The sequence below is a fragment of the Brassica napus genome, chromosome C1 (assembly GCF_020379485.1).
Source record: "Brassica napus cultivar Da-Ae chromosome C1, Da-Ae, whole genome shotgun sequence".
Taxonomy (NCBI): Eukaryota; Viridiplantae; Streptophyta; class Magnoliopsida; order Brassicales; family Brassicaceae; genus Brassica; species Brassica napus.
This window is the reverse complement of record NC_063444.1, coordinates 24213900-24236546: the sequence shown is the minus strand read 5'-3', so window position 1 is coordinate 24236546 and position 22647 is coordinate 24213900. Positions and strand designations below refer to the sequence as shown.

At 37.3% G+C, this 22647-nt stretch overlaps 1 long non-coding RNA gene across 1 annotated transcript; it reads left to right on the top strand.

Moving 5' to 3' along the window:
- Positions 1–2091: 2091 nt before the first annotated feature.
- LOC106374689 lies at positions 2092–5487 on the top strand. Its single transcript, XR_001275038.3, has 3 exons — positions 2092–4474; positions 4573–4668; positions 5303–5487. It is a non-coding gene; the product is annotated as an uncharacterized LOC106374689 (long non-coding RNA).
- Positions 5488–22647: the final 17160 nt, after the last annotated feature.

Here is a 22647-nt window from a genome sequence, read left to right as displayed (position 1 = left end):
GAAGGTGAACAAGACGTTCACTAAACTCAAGAGGGTTGAAGAGGTGTCCTTAGCCAAGAGTGGCTTACTTGATGAGATCAAGGATGAGACATCAAAAGATGGATGCAGCTCTGGTACGAGTGATCTTGATGTTGATCAAGAAGCATCGAGTTTGGAGCCAGGACACGAGGTTGTTTGTGGCACAAAGGGGAAGGAGATCAAAGTGCGTCAGGAAGTAATGCGAGATGATCTTCAGGGGTGTGATAGTGAAATCACTCCAAGACAATAGCAACAAGTGCAGAGGGCACTCGGTGTGGATGGGGAAGGGCTCATGGTCAATAAGACAACACATGAAGGAAGCCAGGTCCTCAACAGAATCTGGTCGAAGGATAGTTCGACAGGTGCGTCAGGTCGTGATGCAGTACTTGTTATTCCGCTGCAGCAGGGGCTGTGTCATGATTAAACATGAAGAAACAGATGGGTGGGTCTGTAATGCTTGACATCTAAGCATTTGTTTTAGCTTAGTATGCAATCAAGCAGGGGGAGAATGGTGATGTTCTGGTACAGGGAATGCATATCTCATGGGGGAGAAAAGCACATTTGGTATGGAAGTTTCCAGGTGAGGAACGTGGTTGCAACGTGGTTGCTGAACCAGAAGATTGTTGTGCTTGATCGGCACACAAAGCTAAAAGGGGGAGATTGAAGATGTAAGATGTCTGCCATGAAGTTGTCGCTGACGTAGTTTTTGAAGCAGACGTCGTGGTGAGTGTTGAAGACCATGTGGAGTCAAGGTGCTGAGCTGGAGTCGTGTAGACTTGGAGAGCAAGAGAGTATCTTGGAGTTGTGTTGCCTTGGAGATTAGGGTTCGAGAACGTGGAGAATAACTATTAGATACCTATGGGGTCGTCTGTATAGAGACAGACACACAGAGGCTGATCTTATAGAGAGAGATAAGCTCTTGGAAGTGTTCTGGGTCGTGCTGAAGCAGTGGCTGAAGTACTTGATGGAAGAGAGACACAAGCGGGTAGCTTAGGAATCTTTCAAAAGCAGTTGTTAGGGCGTAACAGACTGTGTAAAGCTGATTAAGCAGATCTTGTAATAGAGTGTACAAGGCGATTTCTAATAAAGCTTAAGTGTTGCTTGTAGTTGTTTTGTCTCCTTGATTTACTTTCTGCAGTACTATTGTAGTGTCATCTTGCACTAACAAACAAGACCGGGAAGCGAAGAGCATAGTACCTGCCAGGTCACCTGTTCTCAGAAATTAAACAAAGTGATAATGAGAGTAAAATTGTTCCACAATGAATTGGTTTGGGTGTTTGACGGCAATGATCGACGGGTAAACCCCGTGATCCGAGAATCGTAGGTCATCCCCAACAGCAATGCAATATTGAAATTTGCTAAAAAAAATACAAAGGACGTAGATCATCCATATAACAATGCATTGGTATTGAAGGTAAAACTCTCAGATTACAAAGTAACCAAGGAATTGGTTGATACTGGAAGCTCGGTTAATGTTATCTACAATGATGCAATAGACAGGATGGGTCTCCCCGATATTTGTATCAAGACAGCTAATGAGCCTTTGACGGCATTCAATTGTTCAATAACGGATGCAGTAGGGATTGTCCGGCTTCTAACTTATGTTGTGGAGTTATGACGGTTATAGAATCTCCTGACATTTATGTGGTTGTCCACGACGCTCCTTCGATTCACACCATGTAAGCGTTTTCTTCCATATATCACCATTACATAAAATTACCGACGGCCTAAGGAGTCGTAAAAGTACGTGGAAGTCAAAGAATGTTAAGGATATGCCACATTAAGAAGAAAAACTTTGGTGAGTTGCCGAAAGGCAACTGTAGATCCGTACTAGACAGCACCCGAAGAAAAATACAAGGATAAGGAGCCTAATGAACCCCAGCTTGCTGTAAAATAACAGGTATGCATAGATTCGAAGAACTTAGATCATTTAAATAAAAAATTATTAAACAACTCGTAAACCGGGGATTAGTTTTTATTACAAACCTGAATCATACAAAATAACCAAATTCTAAAGTCTCTGTGGGAACCGAAATTCACACCGTCGATTATAATAAATGATAATGGAGAAAAACCGATTGAACCCGTTTTTCCTTGAAGGTCCGAATTATCTGCGTAATCACTTTAGAACGATAAAAAGATAGATAATCGCTCATATGCGTTTTATTGAATACTATGAATACAAGATTTTCTCCGAGAGGAGTAGAGATATGCTAACTATCGGAACAACATGACAAGAGGCGGTCAAGACGTCCTAAGCCTTGCCGTGCTAGTCTAACCACATAAGCCCTAAGTTCTCTAAGCTAGCAAGAGTTCTCTAAGTCTAAATTCTCGGATCCCTTTTTCTTATGCTCCTGCTCTCTTTATATAGTCGCTCTAGGCTGGTGGCCCATCCTTCGCCTTCGGGCGCAAGTCTATCTCTTTCGGGCATATTCCATTTTTCGTCGATCTTGATAGTTATCCTCGAATCTTTACATTTATCGTATTTCTGCGAGTTAGGACAAACCGTCATAACTTTTATCGGCTCGAATCCCTTCTGAGAGCGTAGATGGGCCTCTAGACCAGTCTGGATCCTTGCGGACCGTTCTTAGGCCTTTTGGCGTTTATACGATTTCTCGGTTTTGGTCATAAAACTTCGAGAATAACTTTAATCAAAACAAAACGAGAAGTATATGGTCCCGAAGGTCGGATATCACAGCTATATGGAAGATACGGGAGTCGAAGTAAATCGAACAGGCCGTGATCAGATCGAGCTCGCCGGGCGAGCCGACTCGCGTGACGGCCGAACTCGCCGGCGAACACAACCACGCGACGGTTCAGCTATCCGGCGAGTGGCTTTTGTGTGGGATTCGCTCGTTCGTTCACTTCCGATCTTTCTTTCGGTGAATGTTTTGCGAGAAATCCGTGAATAAGAAATAATCATAGCCGTTGATTTTGAAATAACCGTTTTTGACCCCAACAGTCTCCTACTTGGCTTTGTTCTACCCATCACCCCAGCATGTTATGCTAGTTTGGATCCTAAATCTAAGGAAATCGGTTAATGTTCTCGACCTTTGACGTGTACCACGAGAAAGTGAGATTGACCTCGTTTCCTCAGATGTCGGTACTTCTCATGACGTCTTTCGTGTAGCTAGTAACAGATGAAATCATCAGAGCTTGTAATCAAAACCGTAAAATGAAGATCTGGTCGAAATGAAGGAGAGGAGGGCCAAGAACACTAACTGAAGAAAAATACCCTGAAAAACATGACTGTACAACAAGCCTTTATCGCCAACTGCTCGAGGATAGATAGAAGACTGTTAAAGATCTCTGAACCGAGAATGGGAATGCAAAAAAACCGGGCAAGAGCCGGCCACTGCAACCTGAACCAGTGAGAGCTTGATATACCTACAATAAGAAATAGCAAGGCAAAGCAACCATGGATAAACAAGTGCCCGTCCATGGTCCTGGGATGCATCGCCTCGCCGGTGGGAGTCACCAGGAGGTGGGAGAGAACCGAAGACCACACGAACCTCCACAACCACCGTTCATCGCTGCCTCCGAAAACAAAAGGGAAATATGCTTGAAACGCCAAGGATTGAACCTTCAACTAACTCAACAATCAAAACAACACAACACACGAGCTGAGCACCACGACACCAAAGTCAATGTATAGCCACAGTGCTACTGGAATGGACACCGGGAAGATGAACCATCAGAGGGAAGATACATCGCTAAGCCATATCGGAGAGCCATAGATGACTCCGCTAATAACCCGACACAGCAACCACATACGAGCCACCACTGCGAGTAATGAAACCGCCGCCGCCGTTAGCTAGGCACGCCTCCGAGTTAGTAGGAACCTCCGAAGCAACCATGGTGAAGGAACCACGGCCTCAACTCACCAAGACACCGAGTAAGAGTCAGCCATGCCGCAATCCTCACCTCTCCGCCGTATCTGACAATACGGGTGCAACGACCCGGTTTTCTTAACCGGATCTTGTTTGATTTTCTCCCTTTAATTAATTTGGACCAAACTCAAATTATTCCCTTTTGGTTTAGTCAAACCATGTTTGCATATATATAAAACGTGTGCATCTTTTTCTATCTAACCTAGCCGCAAAGCCTAGCCGCAAAGCCTTGACGATCTCTAGCATCTTATTATTCTCTCTATTGCGTGTGCTTCTTCTTCTTTGTGGCTTATTCGACCGTTCATGGAGACGAGCAATGCCGTAACCCCCGTCAATCACCTTTGTCCAAATCTGTTGCACCTCTTCACCGCGGGAGACGTCACCGCCGATCCACACCACCACCGTGTCGGATCAACACGGCCTTCAACTGTGACTCGTCGGAGACGCCTCCCATGTCACAGGAGTCCGAGATCCACCGTTGCCAGGCAGTGTCGTGGGGGTTCCCTCCTTGATTCTTGTGCTACAAGCTTCGTAATCATCTCGTTATCAACCGCTTTGTGGTTTTGGTTGGTAATCTCCAATTCATCTTTATTGGATGGTTAAGTGACCTTTTGTCTCTTTCCAGCCTTGCCAACTTGAAGCGTATAATTTGTTTCTTTCGCAGGAAGCAATTATGATCTTTCGTCTCTATTATGTCCAAGACTTGTCAAGTATGTTTTGTTCCAGAGTATTTCATGATCCACTTTGGAACACTGCGAAGGTGGGGGTCTATTCCGTAAATCCCGTAACAGTGTAGAATTCTCCCTATGCTAGTTTAGATTTCAAATCATGATCCGTCTGTTTGAATTGAGTCTATTTGAGTCTTGATTATTAGTTAGATCATTCATTGTAAATTTGAACTAGGGGTCTAGAAGATTCAACCGTTGATTGAATTGTGTGATGTTAAGAAATGCTCTATACATGAATACATAGTTATGAGTAGGGACTATGTGCGAGGGCGAGGGTTCAGAGATGTCTGGACTAGCGACGCAGCTTTTGAGGGCGGGGGCCCAGAGACGTCTAGGCTAGCGACGTAGATTGTGTGGGGGCGTGGGTGCAGAGAAGTTTGCATTCGACGCAGCTTTGGTGGGCAGGGTACAGAGACAGACTGTACTAGCGACGCAGCGTATATATATATCCGTATGAGGAGATGCGGGGTGTATGGACTAGCTATATGCTATCATCGCATTGTTTGTGTTTGTGTGACGCGCTAGGCGTCGTGTGTGTTCACGTTAGAGCTAAACTTTCATAGTGGGAGATCTATTTACTCAAGTCAGTGGTTTGCGTGTTTAGCATCCCATACCTCACAGAGTAACTCTCATGTTGCTCACCCCCCCCCCTTCTTCCCATTGCAGGTGAGCTTGTCGAGTGTTGGATATCTGGACGGTTTGGTGTCTTGGGATCATTGTATTTTATTTCAGTTTTAATTAACTTTTCGATTTAAAGTACTTGGTTTTTAAATTATAAACTCGTTTCATTTGGAAATTATTTGATTAAAAGGTTTGACATTTTATTTGGTTTTATAAATCGGTTTAATTCGGTATTTCACCTGTAGTAACACGCCGTTCTCGAGAGAGGAGGAGACGAGTGTGTTACAAAGGGGTCAAAAGACCACATATCTGACCTGATGGAGCTGCAAACTCCCTTCCGAGCGGATAACTCTCGATACGGATTAAAGGACCGTTCGCATAACCCTAAAACGCCGACTCCGCTGGACGAAACTCCTACACCACCGTACCGAAGCTCCACGAGCAGCTGAACACGAAATGAGACTGAACCTCTCTCGAGCAAAGCCGTCACTGCTCGGACATCCAAAAACAGAACCAAATCAAGACGGCGTGGAAGGAGGAAACACCAATGAAGCAAACTGGCAAAGGATAAATAGGGATAAAGGTGTTGGCTCCGGCGCCGGAATGGACGCACATGAACCATCCAGAGACCCCAATCGGCTTTGGTTAAGTGAAAGGAGAGAGAAAAAATTATAATAAGAATTTAGATCATTGCGTAGGAATCAAAGCAGAACTAAGAAGAGTATCGGTAAATAATTAAACGTCTTTCTAAAAAACAACCAGTAATATGAAAGACAACCAGTAATATGAACGAAATTTAAAAAAAAAATATGAAAGAAATTACATAATTTTTAAATCCAGATTAAATTGATGTCAAACCTGTCATCACGTCAGTAGTAATCAAGAAAATGAACTTTTTTATAGTTTTGAAGGAACTACCATAATTTATATGATTACTAGGGTAAACACATCATATGCCCTGCATGCATGCAAATAAATAAATTAATAGTACAAATTTATTTTAATGTCTGATTTATTTTAACTAAAAGTGTATTGGCATTCATAAATGTGTTACAATAATTTTAACTATTTATTATGCTATACATTTTTAAAATATAATTGCAGTAGATTGGAGTTAGTAGAGTAAAAAAAAAAATAGCTCTCAGTTATATCTTTTTTAATGAATTAAATTATTTTTATACATTTTTTCATAAACTAATAATATACACGATATAAAAGAAATAATGTTTGTTCTAGACCAAAATAAATGTTTGTATTGCTATTAATACATATAAATGTTTGTTCTAGACCAAAATATATGTATTGCTATTAATACATATAAATGTTTGTTCTAGACCAAAATAAATGATTATAATTTTGGAATAAATATTACTCACTAACTTATAAAATATGATCCTCACAATATTTTATTATACAACAATATAATCATTTCTTTTGTTAATTAGATATATATATATATATATATATATACATATATACATTGTTGAATTATGTAAATTGTCTATTATAATGATTTAGCATACATGCCATGTTCGGAATCGCGCTAGGCGTAATGCGTGCGGTGAGGTACCGCCTAGCCCTAGCGCTGAATCTGTTATTCGGAAATTATACGGGGATTAAGCGGAGAGTAATTACATGGACTTTATACAATTTCAATGGCTATATATTTAAATATGGGGAGTTAACTAATTGTTCAGGTCAGTCTATTGGTTTACATTGGCTTTAATCATGTAGTGTTGAGCGATTCGATGCCAGGTTATTACTTTTTGATCCTTTTTTTCAATTTTAGGGTTAATGAGTAAAATGACCACACAACCCTCGTCTTCAACCTTTGTTTTCTGAAGCTGCACCCGTTTTACATTTTATTTATTTTGACGATTTGAAGGTTTTATTTCCTTAATCTTCTAAGATTTAATCAAAATTCATCAGATCTCTAACATAGCATGTTATTTTGAAATTGAAATCTTCAAAATCGTGAACATTTTACACAGCCCGAGTAATAGACCGAATATGGTCAACTCGCCACGGTTGATGGCCGTGTAACGAATTTGCGGCGATTAAACGTTCGCCTAGAGTGCGTTTTTGAACATGATACATGTAGTAGATGTTGATGAACAAGACGTTTGTTATTGAATTTATATTTATTTAAAAGTAAATTATTATTTGATAATATTTGAAATATAAATTTAATAAATTTATTATTTGTTAGGATTTCTGATGAAAAGGCTGTTTTAAATTTATTTAAAATATTTAATAAACAGATTTAATTTTGAAGTATAAAATAATAATAAAATAATGTAACATATCATTATAACATAAATTTTTATAGTTTTGAGGTATTAAAAAAATTCAAATTTTTTAAATTATATAACACCAAAATGGCAAAACTTACTCAAACCGATTTGCTTGACATCACCTACTAAAAATCATTGCGTACACAATTCAATATATCTCCTAACATTTTTGAAGGTATTGATATAACTCTAGAAATTATAATTGAAATTTTTTGACGAGAGTTTGCTAGCGTGTAAGTACATATTTATTTATATGATAAAAAATATAAAGATATATAACATAATATTGTAATTTTACCCCCCAAAAAAAAATATATATATATATTGTTAATAACACCTATCATATGTCACAACTTATGATTACATCCAATGGAGCGTATGCTCTGTTCATCTCATGAAATTATGAAAACATTACCATTTTCAACAATTCAATATTAAAAGAAGATATGTACAACCACCGATGCAACTACCGTGGCTTCTCCGGCTCGTGACCACCGTTAGACCATCCCCTGCCCATGCACTACTCTTTCCTTTGCAAACAATATAAAAAATTACAGTTAGCATTCTAAACCAAAGAGTAAATATCCACCATTTTCCCCACAAATTTCACAATTGGTAGCCAAATCTTAACAATCGAATGGTTTTAGGTTTCATTTCCATCAGCAGATATTTTAACATATTACTTCGCTCTCAAGCTAGGCAGATACTTTATTGCAGAGTATTGTGATGTGAAACAGAGAAAACATACAATATACGTTATCGAAAACTAATACATTCTAAATTGCTTCACCAAAGCATAACAGTATTCAACTAACACAAATCTTTATAGCAAATGATAAATAATATCTCATATGTCGTACTTGGCAGGTAGGATACTGTTCATTTGTAAATAAGTTCCTAATATGAACAACAGTTTTGATCTTTACTAATTGGTTGAACCTCTTCGTGATCAAAGCATGGCCGGTTCTAGGCCAAGCCCAACGAAACATTAGTTTTGAGTCCCCAAATTTTTTTTAAAAGTTTATATATAAAAAAGCCCCCGAATTTGTAAAAAAAAAATTTTAAGTCCCCAAATTTTTGAAATCTTTACTAATTGGTCTAAGGCCTTCAAATTATCAGGGCCGGCCCTGGATCAAAGTACCTATTTGTAGGCTTCTTGCTTACAAAACCAGTTCATGAAACTGTGAAGCACTTTAATCTAATTCTAGAAACTCTTCACTATCTCTGCACCAGACAATTATTTCCAGTTAATATTTATTCTATTAAAACGACAGAATGATCAGTTGATAAAAGATTGTGTCTAATTTAAAATATAGCTGTATCTAAAATATAATTGTATCTAGAATATTGTTCAACTGTAACTTCGTAACTTCCTTGAAGCATACGATATGGATAGGCCTGGAACTTATTATCCGAGATCCGGATTCGATTCGAGATCCGCTCCGGATCCGCTCCGAAAATAGGATATCCGGAGTGCCCGGATCCGAATCCGGATAGTAAAATCTTGGATCCGTGCAAACCGAATCCGGATCCGGATATCTTAATTTTTAGGTCCGGATATCCGGATCCGTATTTTTAAAATACATTAAATTTTTATATTTTATTAATATTTATATTTGATATATTAATATTTATACATGAATTAATCTTATAATATTATATTTTAGTTTTTACAATATTATAAACATATATAAATATATTTATAAATATTTAATTTACGTATTATATTAAAAAAAATTATATTTTTGTTAAAAAAATTATTTTTATTTATTTTGACGGATCCGGATATCCGCGGATAATAGAATATCGAGACGGATATCCGAAACCCGGATATCCGGAAACCACGAATCCGGATCCGGATATTAAATCTACGGATCCGGATCCGGATCCGGATACCCTAAATTTCCCGGATATCCGGATCCGTCCCAGGGCTAGATATGGATGGGACCAATGTTCTCTCACTTACTTCCTTTTACAGTTTTTTATTTATTTTCTTTTAGCAATCCTTTTATATTATAGTTTGAAAACAGAGGGATTTGTCAAATATGACTCACAATTTGATTTTAAATACAAATATATACCCAAATTTGAATCAAATGCAAAACTAACCTAAAAGTCTTGTGAAATTACAGCCAACACCTTGTGACCAAAAAAAAAAACAGAAGCCATTTTTACGAATATAGCTCCAGTAAGTCGTCTGAGATGCTAGAAGTCTTCTAGACGACTTCCAAGTAAGTTTTCTTGTGTGGCTGATCTTAAAAATAATTTTTAAATTTTTAAAAAAAATAATTTGATAAGCAAAAAATTAAAATCATGTAATTATAAACAGTTTTAAGTGATATAAATTAAAATATAACAAAACTGAATTGTTTTCAACATAGATGAGTATAGGTAGTGAATCATGGTATTCTTTGGTCTAGGGTTTGACAACATATGTTATAGTATTGTATGTATTCTTAGGGTTAGATTTTGGAAAGCTTGAATGTTTTTTTTTTAAATTAAATTTTTACCTATAAGTGTTTATTTTGTGTATAGTAAACACTTTTGAAGTTTAATTTGATTTTATGAAGTGTTTAGTTAGATAATTAAGTTTAGGGGTTTTGTTTAGGGTCTAGACGCCTGGTGAATAATTTTAGCTGGACGACTTACATGTAAGTTGTGTGGGCAGTCTTCTATTTTAGTTCCCGCTAAAAATATTTTAATTTTCCGCTAAAAATATTAAAGTTTTCTGGGCGACTTACAAGTAACTCGTCTAGGAAGTCGTCTGAACCAAAAATATTTTCACCAAATTGGATTTTTTGTCTCCCTATATAAAGAAAAATTTACACATTCTCTCTCCTCCTCTCAAATGGCTGCAACAAAAATGTAATGTTCAACATTCTAAAACTCTTCAAACTCTATCTTATCTCTTTGAACTTATAAACACTAAGCTTTATATCAATTTATTGTTTTTGTCTCATGTCTTTCTCACTAATTTATCTTGTTTTTGCAGGTTTTTCATCACATGATTCTCATCTTCCACTCATTTAAAGATACATCTATCAATATTAGATATGTATTTTTGTGTGTTCTATAAAGGTAGATTTATCTTATCTTCCACTCATTTTCTCTGTTTTTAAGCCATTTGAACGTTTTTGGATATGCATGTTTTTCAGATCTTGATTTGGATATGCAGGTTTTTCAGATCTGGAAGACTTCTGGGACGACTTACTTGTTAGTCGTCTAAAATATAATGCGCTAGACGACTTCCAGGAAGTCGTCTGGACTTCCTGGAAGTCTTCTGACGAAGTCTCCCTTTCATAACAGATCTGAGCGTTTTGGTAAGTTTTTATGTCTGATTTTTCTTCATTTGGTAGCCTTCTGTTGTATAAAGGTCTTACTTTTTTCCAAAACTAAAACTCTCCAAACCCACTCTAATCTCTTTGACTTGAAAACACCAAACTTTATATGAATTTTTCAGTTTTATCTCATGTCTTTCTCACTAATCTATCTTTTTTTTGCAGGTTTTTAATCAGATGGTTCTCATCTTCCAGTCATTTAAAGGTAGATCTATTAATTTTAGATATGTATTTTTGTGTGTTCTATAAAGGTAGATTTATCTAATCTTCCACTCATTTTCTCTGTTTTTTAGCCATTTGAACGTTTTTTGATATGCAGGTTTTTCAGATCTGGATTTGATATGCAGGTTTTTTCAGATCTGGAAGACTTCTGGGACGACTTACCTGTTAGTCATCTAAAATATAATGCGCTAGACGACTTCCAGGAAGTCTTCCAGATGAGTTCCAGGAAGACTTCCAGTAAGTCTCGTCTGGACTTCCTGGAAGTCTTCAAGGAAGTCGTCTGGACTTCCTGGAAGTCTTCTGACGAGGTCTCCCTTTCATAACATATCTGAGGGTTTTGGTATGTTTTTATGTATGATTTTTCTTCATTTGGTAACTTCCTGTTGTATAAAGTTCTTACTTTTTTTCCAAACTAAAACTCTCCAAATCCACTATAATCTCTTTGACTTGAAAAAAATCAAATTTTATATGAATTTTTCAGTTTTGTCTTATGTCTTTCTCACTAATCTATCTTTTTTTTTGTAGGTTTTTAATCAGATGGTTCTCATCTTCCACTCATTTAAAGGTATGTCTATTAATTTTAGATATGTATTTTTGAGTGTTCTATAAAGGTAGATTTATCTAATTTTCCACTCATTTTCTCTGTTTTTAAGCCATTTGAACGTTTTTTTATATGCAGGTTTTTCAGATCTGGATTTGGATATGCAGGTTTTTCAGATCTGGAAGCCTTTTGGGATGACTTACCTGTTAGTCGTCTAAAATATAATGCGTTAGACGACTTCTAGGAAGTCTTCTGACAAAGTCTTCTTCCATATCAAGTGGAGTCCAAGCTTGTATTTGTAGAGGAATGATCTATAATAGTTTTGTTTGTGGTATGTTTTGTGATTTGCATGTCTACTCTTTTAGTTGTGATTTTTTTGTAAAATCAGTAATAATAATGTTTCCCAAAATATAATATATGTGCTAACAATGTGTTTACACATTTACAAATCAATGAAATAATAGACTTCAATGGTCATTCTCTTTCGCAACAAATCCTATCATTCTCTTTCTTGAGTGCATAATTATCATCTCTCTCGTGTTGCGCTTGCAAGAAGAAACGATGGAGAAGCAAAACTAAGGACTTCTTTTTTTTGGATAAGAGAAGAAGGGAGGAAGAGAGAAAGTAAAAAGTTCAAAACCTTGTTAAGTTTTCTTCGGTTCTGAAACCAAAACTTGATCTGTCTTGGAGCCAAACCCAACTCTCTGCTAAGTTGCATCCTCTGTGTCTCATCTGGATGTTGACACTCATTGAAAGCTCTGCAAACAAAACCATAAGCGAAAAGAAAGAAAGAAAAAGCGGGAGAAAACAATTGTGTAGAGAAAAAGAGAGTATACAATTCAAGCCGTCCGATCTGGTGAGGTGTGGCAGTGGAGAGCGGAAACGCTTCTTGTCCAACATTGGTGAGATTAAATCCCTTGATCTCACCTCACCTCCTCTTAACATTCGGACCTTCCAAAAGAGAGATGTAGTGGGAGGATTGATTGAAGGATCTTTAATGGGCATCTTAATGTATATCTGCCTTGCACGATCATTGCAGCTTCCCAACAAAGCTTGAGGTAGACCTTCATTGTTATCAACCACTCTATCCTCATCTATATTCTTCAATTGCCTAAAACACGTTTGTATGTAGCTCAGTCTACAAAGCGACTAATATAAACTATATAATCTCTTCTCCGGATACAAATAACGCTTTTACATTTTATATTAATTAAATTGATAAACCAACAGACCCTAATCTAACAAAACTTCCAATCAAATTCAGTCATATAATCAAACCACTAACAAAGGATCTAAACCCAGAAACCATCCAAAGAGGAGTTAGCCATTTTCCAGAAACTTATGATTCAGAAGCTTGAACGGATGTATATTACCTTTTTATAGTCGAAAATTCTGAGATAAGAAAGTAAAGGGGGATGCATTCAATAGATGATGAATGCTCTGAAGACGACGCTTCGCTTCTGTGTTAACTCTTGTAATGGTTTCTGACTGTCCTAGTCGGGAAGATGAACGGAAGCATATTCTGAAGTTTTCGCACAGACGGCGTAACTAAGACCATGGGCCACCAATAAGGAATAACCCAGCCCAAACAAATCTAATTGTTACAAATACATTACAAACCCAGTTAGAAGCCCGACATAAAACAAAGATTTCAAACTTTAAAAATGACACGTGTCACTCCAAGAAGAGAATAATTGATGACGTGACAACCTGAGGACCGAGAGAACTGTACTTTATACTAGGTGGGTTTCTACGCTTCACGCATAATATTATTTTATTATGATTAACTATGATGTTTTTGGAAGATATAATTATGTGGTCACTATTTATTTGTGAAAAAGATGATTTAGTATTTTATTGTGTTATGTAGTATTAGGTTATAGGTTAATATATTATGTGTTCGTCTTTTCAATAATGTGTTGTTATGTGTATAGTAGTATTTGTTAGTGGTGAATTGAGCTTTTGATGTAAAGTATATTGAATTTCAATAACTTTGAATTTAAACATTTGTTGTTTCTAACATTAACTGTTTCAGCGTCAAAATTGTATTTCATATTTTTACATTTGTGAACATGATTCTTTTTTTTAACAACATTGAACATTATTCTTCTAAGATTTTTTTTTTCATCTCCGCATGCAGTGTTTCTTACCGGTATGCAGTGTTTCTTACCATCACCGGAAAAAGACTCACCTTTGTTGCTCTTGTTTTTTTCTTCTTCTTCTTTCATGAGATTATCTGATATTTATTGTAGATCAGGTTTATGAGTTTCCATTTGTGCGGTTGTTTCTCATGATGTTGTACACTGTTATGGTCAATATTTTTCCTATTCTTCCTTAGATTTGACTAATGTTAGGAACTACATCTCTTTGGGTTGGGTCAGAGTTTAGTTGTCTTCCTCGTAGTTGGCTTGCCGCTGATAGTCTCTGCTTGTCTTCGTTTTCAAGATCTGGTTTTTGGTGATCTGACTTTTATGTTCTCTTCATAGCTCGAGGATGGCTCCACAGTTTGCTGATTTTGTGTAGTCTCTTTTTCATTCTTTGTTTTCTCATCTCGTTGCAGTTTTCATCGCTGGTTGCGTCTCTGGTGGCTCGCTATTTCACCATGTTTGCCACTCCAGGTTTGGATAGTGTTTTCTTTCGTGTATGTTTTGTTGGCTTGGAAAATTATTTCTTGCCTCAAACTTGAGCTATGTTTCTCTGTGGTTGGCTTCGATTCTTCCTTCCTTTTGTTGCTTTTCTTCTTTCCCTGCTTCCCTAGGTGTGTGGAGCTAGTATTTTGGTGCTTTGGTCTCTTCTATTCAGAGTTTTGTGGTTCTTCATTGGCATGAGCTCTTTGTATTACTTTTTAGCTGGTGGTTGTGCTTTATGCATATGTTTTCCTGCTTCGTAGTGACTTTGGTCTTCCGGTGATTATTCTTCCTTTGATCCATTTTTTGATATTTTGGGTTGGTGCTTGATCGCGTTCGTTTGTGTTCCAGAGTTAGTGTTACTATAGTATTTTATTTTTTCTTCGTAATTGTGGAGATTGAAGTCTAGATTATGTGTCTTACTCTGTTTTTTTAGTTTAGTTATTTTATAATTTTGAATAGTAGATAATAAAATAGTAAACATTTATGTTATTTTTAGTTGTGAATAAATAAAATATTTAAAATCTATTTATATTATTTTATTTTTTCTTTATGCATCTTCAATTTTATTGACCAATAAAATGTATTATGAAACTTCATATAATAATGGTTAGTGCGAGAAAAATTATAGTGCGCAATTAGCAATATTAAGCCAAATTGCAATAGTGTAAAAGAAGAAAAACCAAAAATGTATACAAAAAAAAATACATGGGGACACATGTCATCAAATTCTCTTGCCACTTGTCATAAAAATGAAAAAAACTAATTTTGTATATATAGATAGATATATAGATTGATAGATATAGATGTATACTAAATTAAAACATTTAGGTAATTTATGTATTTTGGCATTGTTCATTAAAACAAAATAAACTTGTATTACATTTGTCATCTATGCCAGTAATTATCCACGGAAAACCTTACAATTTTTGATAAAATTGATCATATTTCAAAAGAGTATGTATAAAATTAAATATTTAATATTTTATGATATTGTTGAATAAATCGTGTATACATAAAAAGGCGAAAAATGTTAGAAATATGAGAGAAGTGTTGCTTTGAAAGTTGTGTCTTTCTCATTAGCTCTCACTATCAATATATAGTGGAGGTTCCAAGGGTTTACAATAAAGGAGAGTATCTACACATTTATTACATATTGACCACAAATATCTAGACTTGGTCAAAGCTCATAAATGCTCCGGTTGAATGAGTCTTCATCTTGACTAGTCTTGGACGGATGAGACGAACCGGAGACGGGTGTAGACGGACCGGATAGTCTGGTCGGATGTAAACCTCCCTGATGGTTAATGGCAATCCACATATCCATATCATGGATTTATAACACTCCCCCTTGGATGCCATAACCATATCGGGCTTGTAATGTGCTAACGTTGCCTCATTAAAACCTCTCCCGGAAAACCCAAAACCCAATGTGGTAAAAAGGGAAACCAAGGACAGGAAAAAGAGTACAACACACATTACTCCCCCTGATTTGGACATCACTGAAGGTCCTTGAGTCTTCCTGAATGTGCTGGTGGGAAGTGACTTGGTGAAGAGGTCGGCTGAGTTCTCACTTGACCGGATTTGAGTGATGCTGACCTCCTTGGCTTTCTGCAACTCATGTGTGAAGAAGAACTTGGGTAGTATATGTTTGGTTCGGTCACCTTTGATATACCCATCTTTGAGTTGAGCAATGCAGGCTGCATTATCCTCATATATGATGGTCGGACCATTGTCCTCGACCATTCCACTATCTGATCGGATGTGTTGAGTCATAGACCTCAACCATACACACTCACGACTTGCCTCATGCATGGCTAAGATTTCTGAGTGATTTGATGATGTGGCTGCTATAGTTTGTTTCATGGAACGCCATGATATTGCAGTACCACCATGAGTGAACACATATCCGGTTTGGGACCGAGCATGGTGTGGATCAGATAAGTAGCCTGCATCAGCAAAGCCTACTAAACCATCTTTGGTTTCATTGGTATAAAATAGACCCAAATCCTTAGTTCCTTGAAGGTAACGTAGGATATGTTTAATTCCATTCCAGTGCCTCTGGGTCGGACATGAACTAAAACGGGCTAGGAGGTTCACGGCAAAACATATATCTGGTCTAGTGTGGCTAGCCAAATACAGTAACGCTCCTATGGCACTGAGGTAAGGCACTTCTGGACCCAGGACATTCTCATTCTCGTCCTTAGGACGAAATGGGTCAGTGTCCACTCCAAGGGACCTCACGACCATTGGGCTGGTCAATGGGTGAGCCTGGTCCATGTTAAATCTCTTGAGTACCTTTTCTGTATATGCCTTTTGATGCACAAGGATTCCTCCTTTTATGTACTCAAGTTGTAACCCCAAACAGACTTTAGTTTTACCTAGGTCTTTCATTTCAAACTCTTTCTTGAGATATTCAACTGTTTGGGCGATTTCCCCAGGGGTTCCAATGATGTTCAAATCATCAACATACACTGCTATGATAACAAATCCTTTGTTTGCAAACTTCTTTATAAAGATACATGGACTGATAGGGTCGTTCTTATAGCCAACTTTGGCAAGGTATTCGCTTAAGCGATTATACCACATTCGACCACTTTGCTTAAGTCCATATAAGGATTTGTTCAGCCTTATGCAGTGTTCTTCTCGAGAACCTTTATTAGCTTTGAGCTCAACACCCTCTGGTAATCTCATATATATTTCGTTATCCAGTGGACCATAAAGGTATGCGGTTACAACATCCATTAACCGCATATCCAAATTTTCTTTGATGGCCAGACTTATTAAAAATCGAAATGTAGTTGCATCCACCACAGGGGAGTATGTCTCCTCATAATCGATGCCTGGTATTTGTGAGAATCCTTGTGCAACAAGCCGTGCTTTGTATCTTACAATTTCACCATATTCATTTCTCTTCCTCACAAATACCCACTTATATCCCACTGGTTTAACATTATAAGGTGTCCGGATAATCGATCCAAAGACATTCCTTTTCTTAAAAGATTCTAACTCCACGTTTATGGCTTCTTTCCATTTGAGCCAATCTGATCTTTGAGTGCACTCTAGTATAGACGTGGGTTCATGATCCTCATCTAAGTCCATAACATCAAGGGCTACTTGGTATGCAAATATATCATTGATGTCGACATCTTTCCGGTTCCATCTTGTCCCAGACATTAAATAATTAATTGAGATCTCATCATTAGCACCTTCAGTACCATGAGGCTCGGCGTCCCGAGTCTCATTGGTTGGTACCTTAGGCATGGCCATTTCGGCCTTGTCTGGACAATCTATGACCTCGGTTTCTTTTGCACCTTTCTTTAGTTTCCGAGGTCTTTTATCTTTGGAACCAATTGGTCTACCACGCTTAAGACGTGCTTTAGACTCTGTAGCCACTTGATTGTGTCCATCTTGGACATCAATACTTATTGGTGCATTACAAGCTGGTATATAGGACTTAGTCACTCTTTTCGGGTCAGCAAAGGAATCAGGCAATTGATTAGCTAGCTTTTGCATATGAATTATTTTCTGGACCTCTAAATCACATGATTGAGTCCGAGGATCTTGCCATGATAAGGATGTTTGATTCCATACAATTTCTTTTCCCAGCTTGTTATTTTCTCCCCCTAATGTTGGGTACTCTGATTCATCAAAATGACAATCAGCATATCTGGCCTTAAATAAATCTCCAGTAGTAGGCTCAAGATATTTAATAATGGTTGGAGAATCAAAACCAACATATATTCCCATCCTCCTTTGAGGTCCCATTTTTGTTCTCTGTGGTGGTGCAATAGGGACGTACACAGAACATCCAAATGTTTTGATATGGGATACGTCTGGCTCATGACCCGAGAGTAATTGGGATGGAGAATATTTATGTTCACTGGATGGCCTTATGCGTATTAATTCAGCAGCATGTAATACCGCATGTCCCCAAGCTGATACTGGTAGCTTCGACCTCATGAGTAATGGTCGAGCAATCAACTGGATTCTTTTAATGAAGGATTCGGCCAATCCATTCTGTGTATGTACATGTGCCACGGAGTGTTCCACACTTACCCCCATGGACATACAGTAATCATTAAAAGCTTGAGAACTGAATTCACTTGCATTGTCAAGACGTATAGTCTTTAGTGGAAAATCTGGAAAATGGGCTCGCAGTCTTATGATCTGTGCCAATAGTCTTGCCAATGCTAAGTTTCTAGATGATAATAGACAAACATGCGACCATCTGGTCGATGCGTCAATGAGGACCATAAAATATCGAAATGTCCCACAAGGTGGGTGTATTGGTCCACATATGTCACCATGTATTCTTTCCAGAAAATTTAATGTTTCCTTACTCACCTTTCCAGGTGATGGCCTTATTATTAATTTTCCTTGTGAGCATGGAATACATGTAATGCTCATAGGGATAGTTATCCTATCTTTCAAGGAATGGCCAGTTGAGCTCGAGATTATTTTGCGCATCATGGATCTGCCAGGATGGCCAAGCCTTTCATGCCATTGTTTAAAGGCTTCTCTGAACTCATTAGGAATTGAAGTGTTAGCCTCACTCGATTTTATATTGGCACAATAGAGGCCTATTGATATAGCAGGGATAGTCTCTAGGACTTTCTTATGGCCTTGGGCATTTTCATAAATCAAGAGGAATTCTTTCTTTCCCTCGCCCCTAGTTTCAACATGTAGATCATTCATGCGAATGTCTTTGAAACTTAACAGATTTCTCTTTGATTTTGGAGAATATAATGCATTAGAAATTTCTAAATGCGTGCCTTTAGGCATCACTAAGTGGGCCGGGCCATGGCCTTCAATAAGGCTGGCCGTGCCTGCTATAGTATTGATATTGGCACTCTTTAAAATGAGGTTAACAAAATATCTTTTGTCTTTTAATATAGTGTGACTTGATCCACTATCCACTACTAGCTGGTTCTTGTCTTCTTTCATTTCTGAAAAATAGACAAGAGTCAACACCTTAGATATTACATAAGGTTTAAAGTATGTTTTAATGGCTTTGTTTTATGTTCTTAATAATTTCGACTTTGTATAAGGCATATATATAAAGTAAGAAAAACTTTATTTCATAAATAGAATTGCCAAAGTCATAGAACATAAAGCCAAATCAAGAATTCAAAATGCAAAGACAAAAGCAATATGATATCGAAATCTTCATATTCAGCCACTTGTAAGGAGGTCTGAAGTCTCAAAATCCTCATGACCATCTCTGCCATGGGCTTGATCATCCTCATGGTCCAGATCATTCTCATTATCATAATGGACCAAATTTGTCTCAGAGTTCTTGCCCTTTATGCTCTCCTGGTAGAGCTTAACAAGGTGTTGGGGAGTTTTGCATTTATTAGCCCAATGATTGGTCATCCCACAACGATAGCAAGCAGATTTGGTCGAGCTCGAGCCATGGGTTTTGAAGTCGGACTTATACCCACGGTTAGCTTGATGACCTCGGCTATAGCCTCGGCCTCGGCTGCGACCAAGATGGTCTCGTGGTTGAAATCCACGGCCACGTGGTTGAAACCCACGGTTACGACCTTGCCATCTACCACGGCCTCTCATGCGACCACAATATGACTCTCTTGGAGTCTCATCTTTTGGCTCTACGGCCGCATGTGCCTCAGGCAATGCTTTAGCACCAGGAGGCCTTAGCTCACTGTTCATCATGAGCAACTCATTGTTTTGCTCAGCTAGCAACAAACAAGAGATTAAGGCAGCATAAGTGGAGAAACCCTTCTCTCGGTACTGTTGCTGAAGCACAACATTGCTGGTGTGGAATGTGGAGAATGTTTTCTCCAACATATCAGCATCAGTAATAGTCTCACCACAAAGTTTCAACTTTGAGACTATTTTGAACAAAGCCGAGTTATACTCTTCCACAGACTTATAGTCTTGGATTCTCAGGTTTCTCCAATCATAAAGGGCTTTTGGCAATATCACAGTTTTCTGATGATTAAATCTGGTTTTCAACTCTGTCCAAAGTTCCAGAGGATTCTCAATTGTGAGATACTGGTCCTTGAGACCTTCAGCAAGGTGATGGCGAATGACAACAAGTGCCTTGTAATTATCCTTGTCTGATGGCTCAGTGCCTTCAGTGATAGTATCACCAAGGTTTCTGGACCTTAAGAGGATTTTGGTATCAAGCTCCCATTGGAGGTAATTATCTCCGGAGAGATTGAGGGAAGCATATTCAAGGTTGTTGATTTTCGACATCTGAATCAAATATCCATAAAGGAGTAAGGATTCATAATATAATTCAGGATTTGAATTTATATGCCAAGGAGTTTGATGATTTATAATAATGATGGTTTATTATGCATTTTATTTTCAGAAAATATTTTATATGCATTAAGATAAAATTTTGTCAATCAATACGGATGGATTAAAATGCATCATGGACAAGACAAATAACTTTTATAATGTTCAAGATATTTGTAAACCAAAGTAGATTTTCAAAATCGGTTATAACTTGGTTTATAATTTCGAATAAAGAAAATGTACTAGATTTTAAATAGAAACCGATTTTGTCTAACTATATGCAAACAGTGTGAATCATTTTAGATGCAAACAACATGAACCACTTCAGACGCACTAGTATCATCATTGCTAAAGCTATGCGAACATGTATGTTTGGTTTCAATTATGTGATACCTATGTTCAGTTTTAACAATATGATAGTTGGATGCATGCAAAGGTCAGTTCATGGCTGATTCAAGTTCGATCTAATGATTTACTAAATGATACTATCAGGTATACAAATGATCAGTTCATAATTTAATCATAGAATCAGGTTCAAGGATGAAACTAGATCAAGTTTTATTTTAACTAGCAAACTATGTGATCAAAATTCAGTATGATATAAAATCTGTTCATGGTTGGTTTAATTAACAATATGATCAAATGATTTCAAATGATTTCAACCAGATTTTATTCTACCTTATGACATATCAAGACTATGGCTTATAAAACTTTAGAAATAATTTTCAGTCAAAGATATGCACTTAATAAATTCAAACATGCATTTATAAAATCGATTATGCATTTATAAAAATCATAAAAGGTTTTTAAAACTTTGATAGTTACAAAATAAATATTAATAGTCAAGGATATGCAATGAATGATTTTAATTTCGATTTTATTGATGGGTTGACTGATTTTAGGAGATCTGGCCGAAAATGGCACAGCAAGGGATTGATGGAATTTTGTTTTGGCCAGATTATACACTTATGTTTATCACATCTGGTAAAATGGCCAAACAAAAGGATTGAATCAAAAAGTTTAAGCTTTCTCTAATAATTTTATGATTCATAAGTTTTTATAAACAAGATTCATGTAGATCTTTAGGTATTTTGATAAGTTTATAAGTTTTTAGAGAAACATAGAACCTTTAGAGAATTTTAAGTTTTATGGATTCAAGATACTTTTAGAATCAAGTTCCATATGGATCATATGGATCATAGAAACAAGATCAATATTTTAAATCCATAGATTGTTTATAAGTTATGGATTCATATAGATCCTAGAATTGTTTCAGACATAATGGTGTTCTATAGATTTCAAGGTTTTGATTTGTTTACCTTTTTCACCACAAGAATCTGAGAGGACCACCGTGAGAGAGAGAGAGAGAGTTGGCCGGAATTTGAGAGAGAGAGGAGTTTTCCGGCGGAGAGAGAGAGGTGGCCTGGTGGAGAGAAGGCTGAGCGCCGGTGGAGCAAAGGCTGAGCACCGGAGGAGCTGGCCGGAAAGAGGATCGCCGGCTGTGAGAGATTTCTCAGGTGGAGAGCACAATCGTGCTGATAACGTGTTAGAAATATGAGAGAAGTGTTGCTTTGAAAGTTGTGTCTTTCTCATTAGCTCTCACTATCAATATATAGTGGAGGTTCCAAGGGTTTACAATAAAGGAGAGTATCTACACATTTATTACATATTGACCACAAATATCTAGACTTGGTCAAAGCTCATAAATGCTCCGGTTGAATGAGTCTTCATCTTGACTAGTCTTGGACGGATGAGACGAACCGGAGACGGGTGTAGACGGACCGGATAGTCTGGTCGGATGTAAACCTCCCTGATGGTTAATGGCAATCCACATATCCATATCATGGATTTATAACAAAAAATAATTTATCGAGAAATAAGCCATTTTCCCAACAAACTCAACCCACCTTGCAAATCATCCAATTGAAACAAATTAAAAACTTAGTGGGTCCAGCAATGTTAAAAGGAATCTCAAAATTTTTGAAGCTCACGGCCAACTTGAAAACCTAGTGTTATTCAAGTTTTTTTTTTTGGTAAAAGTGTTTTTCAAATTTTCAACTATGGCGGACCATGGTTTACATCCAACAAGCCAAAACTTAAT